The sequence below is a fragment of the Protopterus annectens genome, chromosome 13.part0, assembly GCF_019279795.1.
Source record: "Protopterus annectens isolate FY-2018-M chromosome 13.part0, PAN1.0, whole genome shotgun sequence".
NCBI classification, from domain to species: Eukaryota; Metazoa; Chordata; order Ceratodontiformes; family Protopteridae; genus Protopterus; species Protopterus annectens.
The window spans coordinates 615,628,874-615,652,317 of record NC_056747.1 but is presented as its reverse complement, the minus strand read 5'-3'; the positions used below and the strand labels follow the sequence as shown (position 1 = coordinate 615,652,317).

The 23,444-nt window shown below is 47.6% G+C and overlaps 1 protein-coding gene across 1 annotated transcript in view; it reads right to left on the bottom strand.

Moving 5' to 3' along the window:
• TEX14 (testis expressed 14, intercellular bridge forming factor) overlaps positions 1–23,444 on the bottom strand; it is a 3,435,352-nt gene that overhangs the window by 3,129,878 nt on the left and 282,030 nt on the right. The window lies entirely within an intron of this gene.

The following is a 23,444-nucleotide window of genomic DNA, read 5'->3' as shown; positions in this document are numbered from 1 at the left end:
ATGGGGAGGAGAGGTTGCTTCCACTGATGTGGTTGTCTGGGTAGACAACACCTTCCTCATTAGGTCAACGCCCCGGGTCCCGCATCGAAGAATCTCCGGTTCCGAAGAAATGGGAAGAATCCCGACACAGGCACCGAAGGCATCGACCCTGAGGATGGAGCCGAATCGATCCGCCGAGGCCCGAGGGAAGAGTCGGAACCAAACGCCGGTTCGACTCTCGGCCCCGGAACCAAGGACAGATCGTCGGCTCCGAGACTCCGGTATCGGGTCCGACGGAGTCGAGGTGAGAGGAACAGACCGAGAAAAGGACGGTTCTGGACCCGAGGGCTCCACAATCAGAAGATCAGCCTCTTCCGGCTCCAAAGACTGAACAGGTCTCGGAGGAGGAATGGATGGAGACACTGGGAGGCCTTCAAGTTTCGACACCAACTGGGTGGAAACCGAAATTAGTTTGGACAGGGCCGAATGCTCCAATAACTTCTGCACCACACGATCACATCGATATCAGAGAGTTTGGAAGAAGAACGGGTCGAAGGAACCGAAGACGGAGCCGACCTCAATAAGGTTGAAGGAGGGAGCTCCATCACCGGTTCCAAGACTCGAGGCTCAGGAACCAATACCAGTTGAACACTCGGCCCCGAAGTCTGTGGAACCGGTGATCTAACCTTTGCTGAAGAGCTCGGAGCCGATGACTTGGGCTCCGACGTCTTCGATTCCTTAGAGGATTTCGATGCCTGGTCAGAAGCATCCAGAGCCTCCTGAAAAGAAGGTTTCAATAAACCTCTGTCCATGAGTTTCCTGCGCCTATCTGTCATGACCCTCCCACTAAAAGAGTGACAGATAGAACAGTCCTCTTGCAAGTGGAGAGGGCCAAGGCAGTAGACGAGGAACTATGGTTGTCAGTCACTGACATTTTCTGGCCACACTGACAACGCTTAAATCCTGATTTTACCTTATCAGACATTTTACAAGAAAAAGACAAGTCCAGTAATATAGTCAAATCCGAGAAAAAAAGTGTCAAATCCAGTTTAAATGTCAAATCCTTTTAAATTTAAGAAGGGTTGTAGGCCCCGAAAAACTCTAACCGATAAATAAGATTAACGGTACCGAGAATTTAAACACTCAACACACAACCACTCAGAATATCAAGATATATCAAATAGAACAAGAAAATCCAATAAAATATAACAAATTAAGTTATATCTTAGCTTTAGATGCTCGAGCTAGCTCCCAGCGATGCGAATGCAGCAGCGGCAAACTAGATCTGAGGTAAAGGCAGAGGGGGATTGTGGGTATTAGATTGTCTCGAGCTTCTTCTCGATGCAGAGCTTGCAAGAGGCCGGCACGGAGCCGAGGATCGGCTCCGAACCCATGTGTAAGAACAAACGGCGAGATTGAACACTATCACATCCATAATTATCGAGGCCAGTACGGAGCAATGAAGATCATTTTGGATCTCAATGCGGTTGCTTTCTGAATTAACTGCGGAATCAACGGAAAAGGGGGAAAAGCGTATAGAAGACCCAGAGGCTAATCGTGGACAAGAGCGTCTCTGGGGGGATGGCCTGGTAGAGGGAAGAGTGTGAAGAAGTCGAGGCACTTGCTGTTTTGAGGTGTTGCGAAAAGGTCGCAGCAAGGCTGGCCCCACTTCTGGAAAATTCTCTCTGCTACCGCCTGATTTAGAGACCACTCGTGAGGCATGAGAATTGTCCTGCTCAGTCTGTCTGCTATGACGTTGGACCTCCCGGGGATGTGCGTTGCTATCAGAAACCGTTGAGAGGAGATCGCCCACTGCCAAAGTCTGAGTGCTTCTCGACATAGGGGGTAGGACTTTGTTCCGCCCTGCTTGTTTATGTACCACACTACAGACATATTGTCCATTTGAACTGCTATAGTCCCCATGAGAAGAGAGTCCTGAAGGGCTTGCAACGATAAAAGCACTGCTCTCATCTCCAGGACATTTATGTGCAGGTGGCATTCTAATTGTTGCCATGTGCCCTGGACAGTCCTGCACTGATAGTGCCCCCCACACCCGATCAGGGAGGCATCCGTTGTCACCGTGGCAACTGGAGAGGGAAGAACAAAGGGTCTGCCCTGAAGACGTTGAGGGGAGACCATCCACCAGGAGAGGTGTTTTTTGCAAGTTGGGGTTATCAAAATGTTGTGAGTCATTGGGAGCTGTTGAAAGGACCACTGAGAAAAAAGCATCCACTGGAGAATTCTCATGTGGAAGCGGGCTAAGGGGAGAAGGAAAATAGCTGCTGCCATGAGGCCTAATGTTTTCAGTACTAACTTGACTTGAATTCTGTTGGACTGAAACAGAAACTGAACATTCCGCCGTATGTCTGTCACTCTCTGAGGTGGTAATGTTGCAGACATTTCTGTGGTGTTTAACATGCGCCTATGAAGTTTATACATTGACAAGGCGACAAGGAGGATTTTAATTTATGGAAATACCTAGTTTGTTGCAAATGCGAATGGTGTAATCCCTGGCTATGATAAGATGCTGCTTGGTGGTAGCGGTAATGAGCCAGTCGTCTAAATATGGAAACACCTGGAATCCTTTTTGTCTCAGGTGAGCCGTGACCACTGCCAAACATTTGGTGAACACCCAGGGGGCTGTGGTGAGACCAAAGGGCAGGGCTCTGAATTGGTAATGACTGGCTCCCAGCCGGAAGCGGAGAAACCTCCTGGAGCGCCTGTGCATCTTTACATGATAGTACGTGTCCTGAAGGTCTAACGAGCACATCCAGTTGTCTCTGCCCAAGAAGGGCAGAATGGACTGCAGCGGTACCATCCGAAATTTTGTCTTCTGCACAGACTTGTTCAGTCTGCTGAGGTCCAAAATGGGTCTCCAGTCTCCTGTCTTTTTTAGTACCAAAAAGAACCTGGAGTAGATTCCGGACCCTAGCTGGTCTGCTGGGACTGCCTGGATGACTCTTTTTTCTAACAGCTTTTTTTATCTCTAGCTGTGCCTGATCCCTTTGTCTGGGTGGTACATCTGGGAGGGGTCTTGGCGGTTGGATCGGGGGGGAAATGAAGGTGATTTTGTAACCCTTGGATATGATCGACTGTACCAATTTGTCTTGAGAGAGGGATTGCCAGGCTTCCGGGTACAGAGATAATCTTCCCCCGACTGCCTCCGAAGTTGGACAGTCGGGCAGCTTCTCAGGGATGCTGAAAGGGTTGGTCAGGGAAGGATTCCCTGGAACCCTGGTTCTGTGGACCCCCTCTGCCCCTGGGGCGGCATCTATACCCAGGGAGTGGCGCACTGCAACTGTGGTCCCACTTCACAAAGGCGGTGCCTCCACCGACCCTGGAAATTACCAGCCCATTAGCTTGACAAGCCTTATCTGCAAAGCCATGGAGAGGATCATAATGGACCTCATAAATAAAGACACAGGGAATTTGCAGACTTTGGATCCAACCCAGTTTGGCTTTGTCAAAGGCAGATCATGCCTTTTAAACTTGGTTGACTTTTTCAAAACAGTCACCAAAGCCATTGATGAGGGAAAGGCAGTCCATACAGCCTACCTCGATCTGACGAAGGCCTTCGATACAATACCCCACTTGGGTATCATTGAAAAACTCATCAGCTTAAATATTAACCCATACATCACAAGATGGGTTGCAAACTGGCTGAGTGACAGAACCCACAGGGTCAGAGTTGCTGGCGCCATGTCAGACTCAAAGCCTGTCACAAGTGGTGTCCCACAGGGCTCAGTCCTAGGCACTCTTGTTTGGCATCTACTTCTCAAGTACAAGCAAACACAGGAGGGTTATGGCTGACAAAGTTTGCAGATGACTGCAAACTGGGCGCCATAGTAGAAAACACATCTGACACAGATATCCTTCAGAAGGGTCTCACAGAAACGGATAACTGGTGCCAGAGCCATGGCTTAAAGTTAAATGCCAAAAAATGCATAGTCATACCCTTCGGGAAAAACAAGGTTACCCCTAGCTACCAAATAGGTGGCAATCCACTGAGCACAGAAGAAGTTATCAGGGACCTGGGGACCCAGGTTGATAGTAGTCTGTCATTCGACACCCATGTAGCTAAAGTAGTTAGGAAGACCTTCTACATTGCCCACCTTATCATGAAGGGATTCTCATCTAGATCAAGGGAGGTCATTGTCTCCCTCTACTCATCACTCATCAGACCAATGATTGAGTACAATGCCCCATTGAATGTATCTGACCCGACACTTGCAGCAGCTGGAGAGGCCATAAAAGTTCCTCACCAAAAGGATAAAGGGTCTCAAAATCTGTCCTATGCTGCCCGACTGAAAGAACTCCAGCTCTATTCAGTCGCCATCTTGCTCAGAGGTGACCTTTGCCTAACATACAAGGCCATGTCAAACCCAGATTTGATGAATATGCTTCACCTCAAAAATCTAGATCCATCAGAGCCACAAGGGCGGAGACTTAAACCTCGACACGGCTATTAATAGGACGTGCTGGAGGGATAGATTCATCACCCAAAGACTCCCTATGCTGTGGAACAAAATCCCGGTATATGTGAGGCAGAGCACCTCGCTGGCCTTGTTCAAGAGAAATCTTGACCAATGGATGGGAGATCGCAGATATACCCCAGGGATTACCTCAGTGTCACTGCTCGACAGAGGCACAGCAAAATAATGGGTATAGTTCCCCATACTAAAGGGGTGGCGTAAGCCACAAAACTATGGGCTAGGCTTGTAAATGCCCTTGGGCAGATAGCCTAGTATGAACCTATGAACCTATGAACCTATGAACCTATTATTGTTCCCCCCTCTGCCTCTGGGGGGAAGTTTACCACGTGCGGCAGGCGCGACTCCCTGTGGTTTGTGGAACCACATCTTTCCACCCCTCTGACCTTTAGGGTATGGTCTAGATGGTGTGGAAAAGTGGACTCCCACGGCAGAGAGAGTCTTACCATCTTGCTCGCACCTGGTGAGGGTATTCTTCACCTGAGGTCCAAACAACTCTGAACCATCAAAGGAAGTGTTGGTGAAGGACGCTTTGAAGGGATCAGCAAAATTACAGAGTCGCATCCAGGCGTGACGTCTTAACGCAACACCAGTGCCTGCGGCCCTACTCCCTCCATTCGCTGCATAACAGATAAGCCGCATGGAGGAGTTGGCAATGGAATTCAGGGTAGCCAGCTGGGAGTCAATCTTGTCCTGATACCCCGCAGCAGAAGGATCCTGTATGGTTTCACCCAGTTCTTTGAGCAAATCTCTCTGAAGGCGGGTGAAATGACATAAATAGTTCAGCGACCGCATGGCAAAGGTCGCTGAACCAAATGTCCGCTTACCGTACCTGTCCATAGTCCTGGACTCTTTATTAGGAGGATGAACAGGTACAGAAGGATCAGCTAATTCCTTCTTAGTGGCGGCTGCTACCACCATAGCATCTACCGATACACCTTTGGTCAGAAATGGTTTGTCTACCGGAGCAGAAATAAATTTAGAAGGCTTCCTACGGGTAGGTTCCATCAATTCAGGAGCTGCCCACGCCTTTCTGGCCACTACTTCCATCAGTGGGTCGAAAGGAGGGGGACTCCCAGGAGGTGGAAGGGCGAGACCCAAAAGCGTCAAGGTAAACCGACTCGTCCTCGGAGGGTTTGAGGGTGGACCAATTCCCCCTCTGTTTCAGGATCTCTAGGATGTCTGAAAAGGAGACATCCTCAGAGGGGGATCTCGGGGAACCCTCCGACTTATCCAAGTCGGTGTCCGAAGTGATAGACTCGGGTGAGTCTACGTGCTTCCTCTTGCACTTTCTTTTCCTAAGGGGTTCCCCTGAAGCTTCAGGGGAGGCCTCGGTCGAAGAAGAGACACCCAAAGTGGGTACCCTACGCTTTGGATCTCTGCTATCAATTGCCAGAGGATGACCAGAGACCGTAACAGGCACTGTAGAGGAAGGAGCTGAAGGAACCAATCTTGGAGCGGACACCGGATCCAGCACGCTCCTCATCACCTCAAAGGCTCCCCTATCGGGCACAGAAGAAAGTCCTGGCTCCGAGCATACCAGAACCGCTCCCGGCGCCAACAGAGAAGGCTCCGAGAATGATGTTGGGGCCGAGCTACCCAGCGCCGATTCTCCGAGAGGGAGAACGTATTCGGACAAGGGTCCGATGCCACTCGCCCCCTCGGAGCCGACGATGGAGTCCTGGTGCCCGGCCTCTCCACGGACGGCACCAATGAAGAGGTCAGAGCCGATGACGCCGGGGCTGAAGGTGGTAGTATCGGCTCCGATGTGGGTAAGGTCCCGGTTCCGACAAACTCCGACTCCGAGCTCAACTGAAGAGTCGAAGGAGGAATCAAAATTGACACCGAGGGAGCCACAGTCTGGTGAGATGGGCTTTGGAGTATTTGGGCCAGTGCCTGAGACTTGAGGAGTCTACTGACCACCCTCTCAATGTCATGGTCGGACAGCCTGGAAGACCTGGAGGAATGAGTCCTATGACTCCGCTCCGACAGTAAGGGCGATCCTGGAGCCGAACGAATGGACTCTACGGAGGGTGACCTAGAGCGCTTGTGCGCTGTTGTCGGCTCCGATACGGCTTTCGGAGCGGGCAAAGTCTTGCTCGCATCGGATCCCGACTGGAGCCGATGTCGGAGCACTTTCGGTTCTGCCAGCCATCGACTCAAGAACTGGAGCCGAGGATTTCGCGGGCTTGGATGACTTCCCCGAGCCAGACTTAGACGGGGAGTCATCAGGCTTCAATAAGCCCCTCAAAATTAGCTTATTGCGGCACTCCTGCAGGACTCTTGGACTAAATCCATGACAAAAGGAACAAGAGTCCTGCAGGTGCAAGGGTCCCAGGCAATAAACACAAGAAGTGTGACCGTCTGTCAGAGACATCTTCTGACAGCACGAGTCACACTTCTTGAATCCTGAGACTTTATTGTCTTTGGACATTATAGTGGACACTAACAATCTAACACAGTCAGCACACACAACTCACTCAAACACTCACACAAGGGGAGAAGTTAAAGGGCTGACTAGGAAAACACACACACACCCACCCAATAAGGGCAAACTATAGGAATAACTATAGAAAAACTAAAGCCCGAAGGCCCGTTTATCAATTTGACTAAAGGAGGGGAGGGCTTAACGAAAACTGTTAATAAACTTTTAAGGGTAGATAATGAACAGATAGGGAAAACTAACCTTAAATTTTAAAAGTCCTCACAAAAAGAAAAGAAATTTTACACTGACCTGAGCCGGTAAAAACGCAACCTCGCAGCGAAGCGGCAAACGAGATCTGGGGAGTTAGCGCATGGTATTGTGGGATATAGGGCTGCCTCTAGCCGGTAAAAATAGCTCTCGAGCTATAGTGTAGGCCGAGTCGGAGCCGAACCCATCCAGCAAGAATGAAGGCGAGAATGACAACTTAACATCAATAGATCTGTGTTGTCTGCTTCCATCCTTCCTCATTGCCCCACCCTCCTTCGCCCTTCCATATTGAGAAGTTTACTTCTTTTCTGTTATCTGGTATGATGGTCAGACCTATTTACAGGTCTTTCTCACATGCTCCTTAAGCTCAGTATGAGAATATAAAGGGATAGTTACAGATACTTGCCAGAGATGTTTTTCCACTCTGGGAGGAGTTGTGGGAAAACTCACTTTGAGGTAATGTTGGGGACAGAAGGGGATTATGAATAAGGGGAGGAGCCTGAGCCTTGGTTCCTAAGTTTAGAGTATCCATCCAAAGACCCTCTGTCGAGAAAGGAAGGAAGTAGGTAACACAGATCTGTCATTATGGTGAGTACATAACTTTTACATATCCACTGACATCACATGTACAACCTTGACACAACAAAATTTTTTAGAAACTCTGATCAGGTGTTCCTTTCTTGTAAAGGGTAGAAGAAAGGGTAACCTGTGTCAAAGCAAACTATTTGTAAATTATTTTGTGGTAATATTACCTTTTGTTATACCCACCACAACAAGGCAATTCCTGGCACGGTCAAGGCTCATTCCACCAGGACCTTAACTTCATCTGTGGCTTTTTGGAAAGGGTTGGATTCTAGAAGTACTCTGGCAGCAGCAACTTGGTCTTCTGTACATACCTTTACAAAACAGTATAAACTAGAGTCCTGCTCTAGGTCTAGGACAGGATTTGCTAGGAGCATTCTGCAGGGGCGCCTGGACCCTCATCCTTCCTCCTCCCACTCAGCATAAACTATGGTAATGCACCCTTATAGCTAAGGTTACTGCAGCAGTGATCCAGATGAAGAACACAGTACAGTTGTGTAAGTAAACTTATTGTAACAGTAGACATTCGGATGAATAATGCTGCAAAAGCCACTACATCCCTCCAGTTCCCCTATTTTTGCATGTTTTTTTTTTTCAGGTTGAGGACCTCTAACCTTAATTTCCTAACATTGACCTTTCAGGGCTCTAGTCTCTCTCTCTCAGTTGACATGAAATGTCTGAAGGATTTGGCACCTAAACCTCTCTTTTTATTCAGTTCAGTTCAAGATGAGTAATGGTTTGTGATTAATGGTTTGTGAGTGTGGTAGATACCTTTAAAGCTTTAAAAACTGGTCAGCTGTTGTGTCCTGTGCAGGATTTGACTCATACAGTTAAGGCTACTGCAGCAGTGATCATTGAAACATGTACTTTTGTATCAAGTTTACTTCTACAGCTGTACTTTCAGCTTAAGCAGGTTATATGTGAGAAAAAGAAGTTATGTACCTACCATAATGTTCCATGTTAGTTGTCTTCATCTCACCTTCCTTCTTGCTGGTTGGGTTCGGAGCAGATCCTCGGCTCCGACTCGGCCATCTTCAATAGCTCGAGAGCTGTTTACTGGCTCGAGGCTACCCCTTATCCCATAATGCCTAGCGATAGCTACCAAAATCTCGTTTGAAATAGCTAACCCCAGACATAACAAGAGAATAAACCAGTCAAAATAATTAGTTGACTATACCTGCCATATTCTCTAAGTCAATAGAGGAAAAACAAGAGAACACACAACCAGTGAAACAGGAATTCCTCTCGGTACACTAGGACAGGGGGATGGAGGGTGGGACGCAAGAAGGAAGGCAAGATGAAGACAACTAACATGGAACGTTATGGTAGGTACGTAACTTCTTTATGTTGTATATCTCGCCTTCGCTCTTGCTGGTTGGGTCAGTGTCCCTAGCAACTAACATCCTGGGTGGCTCAGTGGAACAGACTCTTCAGAACAGTGGAACCAAAGACAGCTCTGCTCCTGGAGACCATATCTAGCTTGTAATGAGAAATAAAGGTATGAGGGTTTGCCCATGTGGCAGCTGCACAGATAGAATCCACGGGCAACCTGGACTGGAAGGCTACAGAGGTGGCCAAGGCCCTAGTAGAATGACCTTTTGGTTTAACAGGTAACTCTTTATTCCTTAACTGATAAATGAAGGTAATAGTGTGAGATAACCATCTCGACAAGGTTACCTTGGAAACTGGGAGACCTTGTTTGCCTAAGGCATAAGAAAGGAATAATTGGTCCGATTTCCTAATTTCTTTCGTTCTATGTAGGTAAAAACGCAATTGTCTATGAACGTCCAGTTGGTGTAGTTTGTACTCTGCCTTGTTGGTATGATTAGGGAAAAACACCGGAAGATCTATAGATTGGTTTAAATTATTTTCTGAGCAGATTTTAGGAAGAAACGAAGAATTAGTCCTCAGAGCAACCCTGTCCTTATGAAACACCAAGTAGGGAGGACGAACGCATAGTGCCTGAAGTTTGGAGACGCGTCTGGCTGAAGTAATAGCTACCAAAAAGAGTGTCTTCCAAGATAGAAACTTGATAGAGCTGGACGCTGCCGGTTCAAAGGGGGGCAGAATTAAGGAAGTTAGGACTAAATTAAGGTCCCAAGGAGGAGGGGGATCTCTCACTGGAGGCCTAAGAAGAGATGTCTCTCTTAAAAAAGCTTTACAGAGCTTATGAGACATAATGCTAGAATTAGACAAACCAACATGAAAGTTAGAAATGGCCATTAATTGTACCCTGATTGTAGCGGAAGCAGACCCGGAGTGAAACAGATGTGCTAGAATTCCAGAATTACGTGGACTGGGCCTGAAAAAGGATCCACATTCCTAGCCTCTGCCCAACAAGAGAAACATTTCCATTTGCTAGCATAAGTTTTCCTTGTTGTAGACTTATGAGAGGAGACAATAATCTCACGGACTGCTGGGGAAATGCTAGGAAGCCTGACTAAGGTTGGAAGTGGAGCAACCAAGCTGTGAGCTGGAGAGTTTGGAGGGACTGATGCAACCTGCCTGACTGATGAACCAGGAGGTCTGGAATTGGGTCCAGAGTCCAGGGTTGATCGAGAAGGTAACGGTGCAGGAACAGGAACTATATCTATCGAGGGCAGTAGGAGGCAATGAGGATCATTTTGCAACCCAACGATATTGCTTTCTGTATAAGTTTGGGTATCAGGGGAAAGGGAGGAAAGGCATAAAGAAGTCCCTGGGGCCAATCGTGGACTAGAGTGTCTCTGGGAATGTGACCCTAAAGCAGAAGAAGGGAGAAGTAGTTGCTGCATTTGCTGCTGAAGGGGGTGGCAAAGAGATCGCAGCAAGGCTGTCTCCATTTGTGGAAAATAAGATTTGCAACTTCCTGATTCAGAGACCACTCGTGAGGCATGAGGATAGCTCGGCTGAGCCTGTCCGCTATGACGTTGGATCTCCCAGGGATGTGCATCGCAATCAGAAAACGTTGGGAGGAAATCGCCCACTGCCAAAGTCTGAGTGCTTCTCGACACAGGGGGTACGATCTGGTTCCGCCCTGCTTGTTGATGTACCACATCACTGACATGTTGTCCATTTGGATAGCAATGGTCCCAGAAGGCACAGAGTTTTGAAGGGCTTGCAACGCCAGGAGCACGGCTCTCCTTTCTAGAACATTTATGTGCAGATGGTACTCGTGAGGTTGCCAAGTGCCTTGGACTGTCCTGTCCAGATAATGCCCCCCCCCCACCCTATCAGGGAGGTGTCTGTCATCACTGTGGCTACCGGAGGGGGTTGTACGAAAGGTCTGCCCTGAGTAACTACTGAGGAGACCATCCACCAAGAAAGATGTCTTTTGCATGCATCCGTGATCAGGATCATGTGAGTCATGGGTAGCTCTTGGAAAGACCACTGCGTGAACAGAAGCCACTGAAAAATTCTCATATGAAAGTGCGCTAGTAGGATTAGAAGAATGGCTGCTGCCATGGAACCCAGAGTTTGAAGGATGTACCTGACTTGGATCCTTTTGCACTGCATTAGAATTTGTACTTGCTGACGAATTGCGGACACCCTTTCTTGTGGTAGCCTTGCAAACATATTCCTTCTGTCTAAGTCTGCTCCTATGTAAGTGATAGATTGACAGGGCAAGTCAGATTTTTCGAAATTTATTGTAATGCCTAGCTGGATACAGATTGTGATTGTGTAGTCCCGCGCTTGTAGGAATTGATGCCTGGTGGTAGCAGTGAGGAGCCAGTCGTCTAGATATGGAAACACCTGGAATCCTTGACGTCTCAGGTGAGCCGTGACCATTGCCATACATTTGGTGAACACCCTGGGGGCTGTGGTGAGACCAAAGGGCAGAGCTCTGAACTGATAATGACTGGCCCCCAGCCGGAAGCGAAGATATCTCCTGGAGCGCCTGTCCATCTTGATAAGGTAGTACGCATCCTGAAGATCTATTGAGCACATCCAATTGTCCTGACCCAGAAAGGGTAGAATGGACTGTAGCATGACCATCCGAAACTTTGTTCTTTGTACAGACCTGTTTAGTCTGCTGTCATCCAGAATCAGTATCCAGTCCCCTGTCTTTTTTGGTACTAAAAAGAACCTTCAGTAAGTTCTGGACCGGTACTGGTCTGCCGGGACTTCCTGGATGGCTCTTTTTTCTAGAAGTTTTGAAACTTTTATTACTGCTTCCTCCTTCAGATTGGGTGGAACATCTGGAAGGGTCTTCCTTGACTGTAAGGGGGGTTGATGGAAGGGAATTTTGTAACCTCCGGATATAATAGACCGTACCCATATGTCTTGTGTTAAACTTTGCCAAGCTTTTGGGTACAGTGAAAGTCTTCCCCCGATTGCCTCCAGAGGTGAGCAGCTGGGCAACCCTTCAGGGATGCTGGAAGGGCTTATCAGAGAAAGATTCTCTGTTGCCCTGGTTCTGTGGACCTCCTCTGCCACGAGGGCAGCGTCTATTATTATTGTTTCCCCCTCTGCCTCTGGAGGAAAAATCACTACATGTGTTGGGCAAGGCTCCCTGAGATTTACGGAACCACATCTTCCCACTCTTCTGACCCTTGGGGTAAGGTCTAGAGGGAGTGGAAAAATGGACTCCCACGGCAGAGAGAGTCTTGCCTTCTTGCTCACACCTAGTCAAAGTGTCTTTCACCTGTGGTCCAAAAAGAAAGGAACCATCAAAGGGGGTGTGGGTGAAGGACGCTCGAAAGGGTTCCACAAAGTTACACAGCCGTATCCACGCAGGCCTCCTAAGGGCCACACCCGTACCTGTGGCTCGACTCGCCCCATCGGCTGCATAGAAAATGAGCCTCATGGAGGAGTTAACAACAAAATTAAGCGTCGCTAGCTGGGAAGCTACTTTGGCTTGTGCTCCCTCAGCTGTTGGATCTTGGAGGGTATCTCTGAGCTTTTTAAGGAGATCCCTTTGAAGTCGGGTAAAATGACATAGGTAGTTCAGTGACCTCATGGAGAAGGTCGCTGAAGCGAACATTCGCTTCCCGTATCTGTCCATCGTCCTAGACTCCTTGTTAGGGGGATGGACAGACAAAGAGGTCTCTGCTAACTCTTTTTTGGTGGCTGCTGCTACCACCATGGCATCAACAGGAACACCTTTAGAAAGGAATTGCTTATCCTGGGGTGCTGTAATGAATTTACCAGGTCTCCTCTGAGATGGTTCCACTGTATCTGGAGCTGACCAAGCCTTTCGAGCCACCACTGCCATAAGTGGATCGAAGGTGGAGAAACCCAGGAGGTGGAATGTCGGGAACCAAAAGCATCCAGAAATAGACTCATCCTCGGTGGGGGCTAGGGGATTCCAGTTCCCCTCTGCTTAAGCATTTCCAGGATGTCAGAGAAGGAAACATCTTCAGGGGGGATCTCGGGGACCCTTCCAAATCATTTAAGTCTGTATCAGAAGTGACAGACTCGGGGGAGTCAATGTGCTTCCTCTTACACTTTTTCTTCCAAGGGGGCTCCTCTGAGTGATCAGGAAAGGCCTCGGAAAAGGAGGAAACACCCAATGGGGTGTCCTGGAGCATCGGTTCCCTATGCTTAGGGTCTGGAAGAGGAGTAGAGGTTGGCACAGGCACTACGGGGGACGGAGCCGGTGGGGCTGAAAGTGGAGCTGACTCAGAGGACAGCATACTCTGCATGACATCAAAGGCGTTCCTGCCACGAGGCACAGAAAGCTCCGGTTCCAAAGGAATAGGAATCTTTCTCCTCACCGAGGGGGACGGCTCTGAGTCCGATGTTAGAGCCGAGCTCACCTGCGCCGAAGCTCCGAGAGGAAGAACGGGATCGGACAAGGGTCCGATGCCACTCGCCATCCCGGAGCCGACGAGCGAGCCAAGGCGCCCAGATCCTTTGATGGAAGGTACCACCAAGGGAATCGGAGCCGACATCGGAACTGAAGGAGACAAGAGTTATCGGAGCCGACAGTTCCACTACTCGAACCCCAACGAACTCCGGCTCCAAACTCATTGGAGTCGGAGGAGGAGGAACATCAAGAGAAGTGGACGGAGCTGATACCTGTTGAGGAGGGTAGGACAACAATTTAGCTAACGCCTGCGACTTTAGCAACCTACTGACTACTCTCTCCACATCATGATCCGACAGCCTAGAGGATCGAGAGGAGTGAGAGGATCGGTGACTACGCTCACTTTGAAGTAAAGGAGACCGAGGAGCTGAATGTACCAACTCTAAGGAAGGGGACCTCAGCCTCTTTGTGGCTCCGCAATGGCTCTGAAGCCTCTGATGGAGCCGAGGGGGAGGTTGTCTTGTCAGTGCCAGCCGGAACCGACGTAGAAGGAAAATCCTGTACCAAAGTCGGCTCTGAAACTGGAGCCGATGGCTTAGTGGATTTAAGGAATTTCACTGGCTGTGAATTCTTGGCCGGTGAATCCTGGGGTTTTAACAGACCCCTAAGAATCAACTTATTCTTACGCTCCAGCAGGACTCATGGACTAAAGGCACGGCAAACAGAACAAGAGTCCTGCAGGTGCGGTGCACAGTGCCTAAACAATAGACGCAAGAAGTGTGCCCATCTGTCAGAGACATTTTCTGACAGCATGAGTCACACTTTTTAAACCCAGAAACCTTAGCTTCCTTGGACATGCTGTACTGGAAAAAAGGAAACCAACCAATTTAACCAACAATAAGAACAATACTCAGTTCTACAAAAAAACACACCTACTGAAAAAGCACACAAGTACTATCTAGAAAGGATATATTAAGAAGTTATGTTCTTAAAATAACGTTCCATGTTAGTTGTCTTCTTCTCGCCTTCTTTCTTGCTGGATGGGTTCGGAGCCGATCCTCTTCTCCAACTCGGCCTATACTATAGCTCGAGAGCTATTTTTACCGGCTCGAGGCAGCCCTATAACCCACAATACCATGCGCTAACTCCCCAGATCTCGTTTGGAAGCTAAGACATAGTATAAATATAATATCATAATATCATAATCCTCATTTGCAAGTACGGGCTCTCTGCTAGTAACATTAAGGATACTGGGAAACCGTAACATGTTATATCTCCAGAAATGGAAGGACTCAGAGACCTGAAGTCTATCCAGGCTAGGGGGCAGGAGGGAGGGACGCAAGAAAGAAGGCGAGAAGAAGACAACTAACATGGAACGTTATGGTAAGAACATAACTTCTTAATGTTAAGTTGTCATTCTCGCCTTCATTCTTGCTGGATGGGACAGCGTCCCTAGCATCTTAGTCCTGGGTGGCTCAATGGAACAGACTCCTGAGTACGGTGGAACCAAAGTCAGCTCTATTTCTGGAGGCTATATCAAGTTTGTAATGGGCAATAAAGGTATGTTTGGAAGCCCATGTAGCTGCTGCACATATGGCATCTAGTGGTAACCTTGCTTGAAATGCCGTTGATGTTGATAGTGCCCTGGTTGAATGAGCCTTAGGCCTAGACGGAAGTTGCCTATGTCTCAACTCATAGACAAAGGTAATAATAGATGTCAACCATCTGGAAAGAGTAACCTTCGATACTGGAAGCCCTTTCTTTCCTGCAGCATAAGAGAGAAAGAGCTGGTCTGACTTTGAGTTGTTTTGTCCTGTCTAGATAATACCGTAATTGGCGATGAACATCTAATGAATGTAATTTTTGTTCAGCCCTGTTAGCATAGTCTGGGAAGAAGACAGGCAAGTCAATGGAGTGGTTTAGATTTGCTTCCGAGGACACTTTCGGTAGGAAGGAAGGCTTTGTTCTGAGAGTTACCCTGTCTTTGTGAAAGACCAAATAAGGGGGACGGACCGACAAAGCTTGAAGTTCCGATACCCTTCTGACAGATGTTATGGCTACTAAAAACAGAGTTTTCCAAGAAAGAAGCTTGAGGGAGCAAGAAGCTGCAGGTTCAAAGGGAGGCAGAATCAATGAGGTTAGAACTAAATTCAAATCCCATTGTGGAGGTGGATCTTTAACTGGAGTTCTAAGCAAAAAGATGCCCTTCAGGAAGGCTTTACAAAGTTTGTGGGACATAATATTTGCTTCTGAGAGCCCAACATGAAAATTAGCAATGGCCGCTAATTGTACCCTGATAGTGGCCGACGATGACCCTGAATGAAAAAGCTCCGCCAGAAAATCTAGAACTTTATGAATGGGTGCATGAAAAGGATCTAGGGACTTAGTTTGTGCCCAATGCGAAAAACGCTTCCATTTACTCGCATACGTCTTCCTAGTATTGGACTTATGGGAAGCTAGAATTATGTCACGAACAGGAGGAGAAATAAGGGGAAGCCTGGCTAAGGCTGGAAGTGGAGCAACCAAGCTGTGAGGTTGAGGGAATGAAGAGACTGATGCAGCTTGCCCATGAGATGGGTCAACAGATCCGGAAGGGGTTCCAGATGCCAAGGCTGTTCCAGTAGGTAACTGTGCAGAACATACTTGTCGAGGCCAAAACGGGGCAATGAGGATCATTTTGGATCTCAATGCAGTTGCTTTCTGAATTAATTGCGGGATCAATGGCAAGGAGGAAAGGCATATAGAAGACCCCAGGGCCAAACGTGAACAAGAGCGTCTCTGGGGGGATGGCCTGGTAGAGGAAAGAGTGTGAAGAAGTCAAGGCACTTGCTGTTTTGAGGAGTTGCGAAAAGATCGCAGCAAGGCTGGCCCCACTTCTGAAATATTCTGTCTGCTACCGCTTGATTTAGAGACCACTCGTGAGGCATGAGGATAGTTCTGCTCAATCTGTCTGCTATGACGTTGGACTTCCCGGGGATGTGCGTTGCTATCAGAAACCGTTGAGAGGAAATCGCCCATTGCCAAAGTCTGAGTGCTTCTCGACATAGGGGGTAGGACTTTGTTCCGCCCTGCTTGTTAATGTACCACACTACAGACATATTGTCCGTTTGAATTGCTATAGTCCCTGTGGGAAGAGAGCTCTGAAGGGCTTGCAACGTCAAAAGCACCGCCCTCATCTCCAGGACATTTATGTGCAGGTGGCGTTCTGATTGTTGCCATGTGCCCTGGACCGTCCTGCCCTGATAATGCCCCCCCCACCCGATCAGGGAGGCATCCGTTGTCACCGTGGCAACTGGGGGGGGGAGAACAAAGGGTCTGCCCTGAAAAAGCTGTGGGGAAACCATCCACCAGGAGAGGTGATTCTTGCAAGATGGGGTTATCAAAATGTTGTGAGTCATTGGTAGCTGTTGAAAGGACCACTGAGAAAACAGCATCCACTGAAGGAGCCTCATGTGGAAGCGGGCTAATGGGAGTAGAAGAATCGCCGCTGCCATGAGGCCTAACACTTTCAATACTAGCTTGACTTGAACTCTGTTGGGCTTAAACAGGGACTGAACATTCCGCCTTATGTCTGTCACTCTCTGAGGTGGTAATGTTGCAGACATTTCTGTGGTGTTTAATACTGCGCCTATAAAGTTTATACATTGACAAGGCGACAAGGAGGACTTTGCAAAATTTATAGAAATACCTAGACTGTTGCAAAGTTGAATAGTGTAATCCCTGGCCATTATAAGATGCTGCTTGGTGGTAGCGGAAATGAGCCAGTCGTCTAGATATGGAAACACCTGGAATCCTTTTTGTCTCAGGTGAGCCATGACCACTGCCAAGCATTTGGTGAACACCCGGGGCTGTGGTGAGACCAAAGGGCAGGGTTCTGAATTGATAATGACTGGCTCCCAGCCGGAAGCGGAGAAACCTCCTGGAGCACCTGTGTATCTTTATATGATAGTACGCGTCCTGGAGATCTAAGGAGCACATCCAGTTGTCTCTGCCCAAAAAGGGTAGAATGGACTGCAGTGTTACCATCCGAAATTTTGTCTTTTGTACAGAGTTGTTCAATCTGCTGAGGTCCAAAATGGGTCTCCAGTCTTTTTTGGTACCGAAAAGAATCTGGAGTATATTCCGGATCCTAGCTGATCTGCTGGGACTGCCTGGATGACTCTTTTTGTTAACAGCTTTTTTATTTCTAGCTGAGCCTGACCCCTTTGTGTGGGTGGTACGTCTGGTATGGGTCTTGGCGGTTGTACCGGAGGGGAAGTGAAGGGAATTTTGTAACCCTCGGATATGATCTTCTGTACCCATGTGTCTTGGGAGAGGGATTGCCAGGCTTCCGGGTACAGAAATAATCTTCCCCTGACTGCCTCCGAAGGCGGACAGTCGGGCAGCTTCTCAGGGATGCTGAAATGGCTGGTCAGGGAAAGATTCCCTGGAATCCTGGTTCTGTGGACCCCCTCTGCCCCTAGGGCGGCATCTGTTATTATTCCCCCCTCTGCCTCTAGGGAGAAATTCACCACATGCAGCAGGCGCGACTCCCTGTGGTTTGCGGAACCACATCTTTCCACCTCTCTGTCCCTTAGGATAAGGTCTAGAAGGTGTGGAAAAATGGACTCCCACGGCAGAGAGAGTCTTACCATCTTGCTCGCATCTGGTGAGGGTATTCTTCACCTGAGGTCCAAACAATTCTGAACCATCAAAGGGGATGTTGGTAAAGGACGCCTTGAAGGGATCTGCAAAGTTACAGAGTTGCATCCAAGCATGACGTCTCAACGCAACACCTGTGCCAGCGGCCCTACTCGCTCCATTGGCTGCGTAAGAGATAAGCCGCATGGAGGAGTTAACAATGGAGTTCAGGGTGGCCAGCTGGGAGTTTATCTTGTCCTGATACCCCGCAGCAGAAGGATCCTGTACCGTTTCACCCAGCTCTTTGAGCAGGTCTCTCTGAAGGCGGGTGAAATGACATAAATAGTTCAGCGATCGCATAGTAAAGGTCGCTGAAGCAAATGTCTGCTTGCCGTACCTGTCCATGGTCCTGGACTCTTTGTTAGGAGGATGAACAGGTACAGAAGGATCAGCCAATTCCTTCTTAGTGGCTGCTGCTACCACCATAGCATCAACTGAAATGCCTTTGGTGAGAAAGGACTTGTCCTCTGGTGCAGAAATAAATTTAGAAGGCCTCCTAGGGGTAGGTTCCATTGAGTCAGGAGCTGCCCACGCCTTTCTAGCCACTACCTCCATTAGTGGGTCGAAAGGGGGAGACACCCAGGAGGTGGAAGGGCGAGATCCAAAAGCGTCAAGGTAAACAGACTCGTCCTCGGAAGGTTTGAGAGTGGACCAATTTCCCCTCTGTTTTAGGATCTCTAGGATGTCTGAGAAAGAGACATGCTCAGAGGGGGATCTGGGGGAACCCTCCGACTCATCCAAGTCGGTGTCTGACGTGACAGACTCGGGGGAGTCTATGTGCTTCCTCTTGCACTTTCTTTTCCTAGGGGGTTCCCCTGAAACTTCAGGGGAGCCCTCGGAAGAGGAGGAGACACCCAAGGTGGGTACCCTACGCTTCGGATCTCTGCTGTCAGATATAGGAGGGTGGCCAGAGACCGTAACAGGCACTGTAGAGGGAGGAGCTGCAGAACTTAACCTTGGAGTGGACAATGGGTCCAGCACGCTCATCACCTCAAAGGCTCCCCTATCAGATACCAAAGTTAGTCCCGGCTCCGAAGAGACCGGAACCGCCCCCGGCACCGACAGAGAAGGCTCCGAGAATAATGTTGGGGCCGAACTAACCAGAGCCGAAGCTCCGAGAGGGAGAGCGGGGTCGGACAAGGGTCCGATGCCACTCGCCCCCTCGGAGCCGACAATGGAGTCCTGGCGCCCGGACCTCTCCATGGACGGAACCAATGAAGAGGTCGGAGCCAACGACACCAGAGCCGAAGGTGGGAGTATCGGCTCTGATGTGGGTAAGGTTACGGTTCCGACAAACTCCGGCTCCGAACTCGAGAGGTGAGTCGGAGGAGGAATCGATGGCGGTACCAAAGGAGCCACAGTCTGGTGAGATGGGCTCTGGAGCATTTGGGCTAGTGCCTGAGATTTTATGAGCCTACTGACCACCCTCTCGATGTCGTGATCGGAGAGCCTTGATGACCTAGATGAGTGAGTCCTATGACTCCGCTCCGATAGGAGAGGGGATCTCGGAGCCGATCGGACGGAGTTTATCGAGGGGGATGTAGAGCGCTTGCGTGCTGGGGTCGGCTCCGATGCTGGTTTCGGAGCGGATACCAGTTTACCCACCTCGGATCCAGATGGAACCGATGTCGGAGCCATCTCGATAACGCCAGCCCTCGACTCAGAAGCTGGAGCCGAGGGTTTGGTGGTTTTTGAAGATTTCCCCAAGCCAGACTTGGACGGGGAGTCATCAGGCTTTAACAAGCCCCTTTGGATGAGCTTATTACGCCTCTCCTGCAGGACTCTTGAACTAAACCCATGACAGACGGAACAAGAGTCCTGCAGGTGTAAAGGCCCCAAGCAATAGACACAAGAAGTGTGACCGTCTGTCAGAGACATTTTCTGACAGCACGAGTCACACTTCTTGAATCCCGAAACCTTAGTGTCTTTGGACATAGTCCTATCCACAGTAAACACAGTCAGTCCACACACAAACACACTCAACTTAAAATTAAGAAAGTTAAGGGAACTGACTAAAACCCACACACACAGACACTATAAGGGGTGGGGAAAACTAAGGTAAAGCCCGTAGGCCCAAAGATAAAAATTAACTAGAGAAGGGAAAAGGGCTACAAAAAGGGTTGTACAATTAGTAGTGACCTAAACAAGGGTAACTAACTGGAGAAACTACCTGAAATTTTAGTTAAATAGAATAAATCTCTTACTAACCTGAGCCGGTAACAAAAGACAACCTCGCAGCGAAGAGGCAAACGAGATCTGGAGAGTTAGCGCATGGTATTGTGGGTTATAGGGCTGCCTCGAGCCGGTAAAAATAGCTCTCGAGCTATAGTATAGGCCGAGTCGGAGCCGAGGATCGGCTCGAACCCATCCAGCAAGAATGAAGGCGAGAATGACAACTTAACATACATATATATATATATATATATATATATATATATATATATATATATATATATATTATTTTATTTATTTATTTATTTTAAAGGTAATAGGATAGCCTCTAATTTAAACAGCTAGCCTATAAGAAAAAAAACAGTAGGAAAGCCTCTAAGTTAAACGGCTAATCAGGGGAAGTGGGGAGGGGTGGGGAGAACACTCTAAGTTAAACGAGTTCTACAAAAAAGGGATACTATAGGATAAACAGTTATCTACAACAGTAACACTATCGCTAATAATAAAACAGAAAAATATACTAGAAGAGTTAAATTCTAGAGAGAATTTACACAAAATAACACTATACAAGCCTGAGCCAGAAAAATGACACCTCACAGCTGAAGCGGCAAACGAGATCTGGGTAGCCATCGCTAGGCATTGTGGGATAAGGGGTAGCCTCAAGCCAGTAAACAGCTCTCGAGCTATTGAAGATGGCCGAGTCAGAGCCGAGGATCGGCTCCGAACCCAACCAGCAAGAACGAAGGCAAGATAGACAACTTAACTTCATTAAATTACCTAATGCACAAAACTTTTTAATACCAAAGTTCAGTTTTATGTGAAATGCAGGAACATATACAAACCTTCCTAGAGGGAATACCAGGGAACAAGCTATAGAAATGTAACCCTTATTTTAGTAAGGGTGGGGGTCATGTACTGAAATGTTTTTGTGTCACAGGTAATTTAATCTCTGCTTCTGGGGGAGTTTGACAGGAAATATGTAGAAGTTCTGACAGCCATGCTGCTGGATGCCTTTGTAGTCAAAAATACTATACTTAGGAATCTGTTAGCTAATAAACAGTTCTTGTGATTTAGAGAGGAAGGAGAAAAATAAAACAAGGTCTGCTATTACTGTGTTTCATTGCCTGAACTGGTTTTCTAACACGTTTCTTAACTGTCAAACAGCATTTAACAAAAATCATATCCCTTTTCAAAATGTATATAAAAGCAAACCATTTACATTTACTTTTATTCCCACAAGGCCTTCTCAGAAGAAATAGTTGGGTTTCAAGTGGCTGATTCACACTTTGGTTTGTCACTATCTCATGTGGTTTATCTAGATCCTAGAGAGTATATGGCAGATATATAGTTCCACTGTTTGCATATCTCAGGAAACAATATTTTAATGTCTCCTTACCTAGAGCTGTATCATTGCAGCACTTTCATAGAATTTTAACACTTTTCCAGCAGTGTCACCACAAACTTCAAGACATTTTCCCTGCACACAGCTCAAATAGCTGTCTTCCTTTTCAGAGTTAAAGATCCATTTCAGGTTAAAGAAGTCTTGACACAGGACATGAAGTTTGAAATGTAGAGTATTATGAAACAGCTTTCTGCACAAACAACAGTGAAGAAGCACAGTAATTTATGGTGCTGAGATTCTTATCATTGTGCTGGTTCCCAATGTAGGACATTTCACGAGAAAGCCTCAGTGGATCCATAGAAAAGCTTCTGCAAAGGCAGGATATTCTCAGCCTTGCTATGGGGATACCTTTGATTCCTCCTGTCATCCCGTACCATTTGACAGAAAACTTTGGGGATTACTCTAGGACTGCACAGTTCAAGGAGCTTTCAGTACAGAGAAGCAGAAAGGTCAGAACATATTTTCTTGAAGGAGCAGAAAGCAGTTGCTCAGGGACTGGCAGCCTTCAGGGGCAGCTTCATTCCAGGACCATTAGACGTCAACCTAGACAAAACCATGTTGATATGGTGCATCAGTAAGCAAGGTCCTATCTGCTGTTAGAGGAAGCACTGCAAGCATGGGACTGGGCAGTTCAGCATAGTCTTCTGTCTTCATTTTATCACGCAGGCCAGCAAATTGTGGAAGATTCTATCAGTAGACAGATGTTTCTGTCTCCTAGATGGCGACTGGCTTCTGTGACTTTTACAAGCACAAATAACTTGGGGCATGCAATGGTGAATTTATTTGCCACTCATGTGAAAATCATCTTCCATGATTTCACTCCATCCTTCAACACCATGCAGTTTGGAAATTGGACAATTTATTTTTTCCTCATTTGGGTCCTAATGTATGTCTTCCCACCAGTTCTAGTGATTTACAATGTCATTCTCAAAGCTAAATAGAGCAAAGCACGTGTAATGTTACATCTTTGGCTTAGCTAAGACAGCTGTGGGTTTCTGTCATGATGTTCATTACTTAGTCACCCTGGTGGTTGCCTTTATACCCCAGGCATAATCCAAAGAGTCTGTTGTAAAGTGTTATGGGATGATATGCTGAACCAAAGATATCCCCATTGATAAGCTAAGTATATTTTGCCAGTCTTGATGTCTGGTTTACATTCTAGAACTAGGTGTGAGTTGTCAGGTGTTTATGCTACTTTCTGAGGAATATCAGTAGGAATAAGCACTTTATACTACCTGACGATGTATGTTGTCCACGTTGTGCTTCATTCCTATTTCAGCTGTTATCATGCCTTTATGTGGGCTGCCTAATACCAAGATAGATCAGCTGCAGCTGGCGCAGTGGTCCACGGTGTGATTTCTTATGGGTACACATTGTTAATGACACATTATTCCTGTGTCCCAGGCACTGTAATGGCACCTGTCACATGTCATATTTAAGATCTTGGTAAGTAGCTTGTAGGCCTTAAATTACATGGATCCCTCTTGCCTGAAAGAGTTGTTTGTCTGCTTTTGTCCATCTCTTGTGCTGTGCTGTGCCACCATGAGGCTGATAGTGGCTCTGATGGCTCATTTGGAAACATCTGATGTGTGTTCCTTTTCTTAACAAGATCCACATCTTTGAAACATAGTACCAAGTTACATTTTGGAGTGTCTCACTTTGGCTTGTTAAAAGTGATGCTTGAAGATCCACCTATGACATAGCCCTGTTAATTGAGTC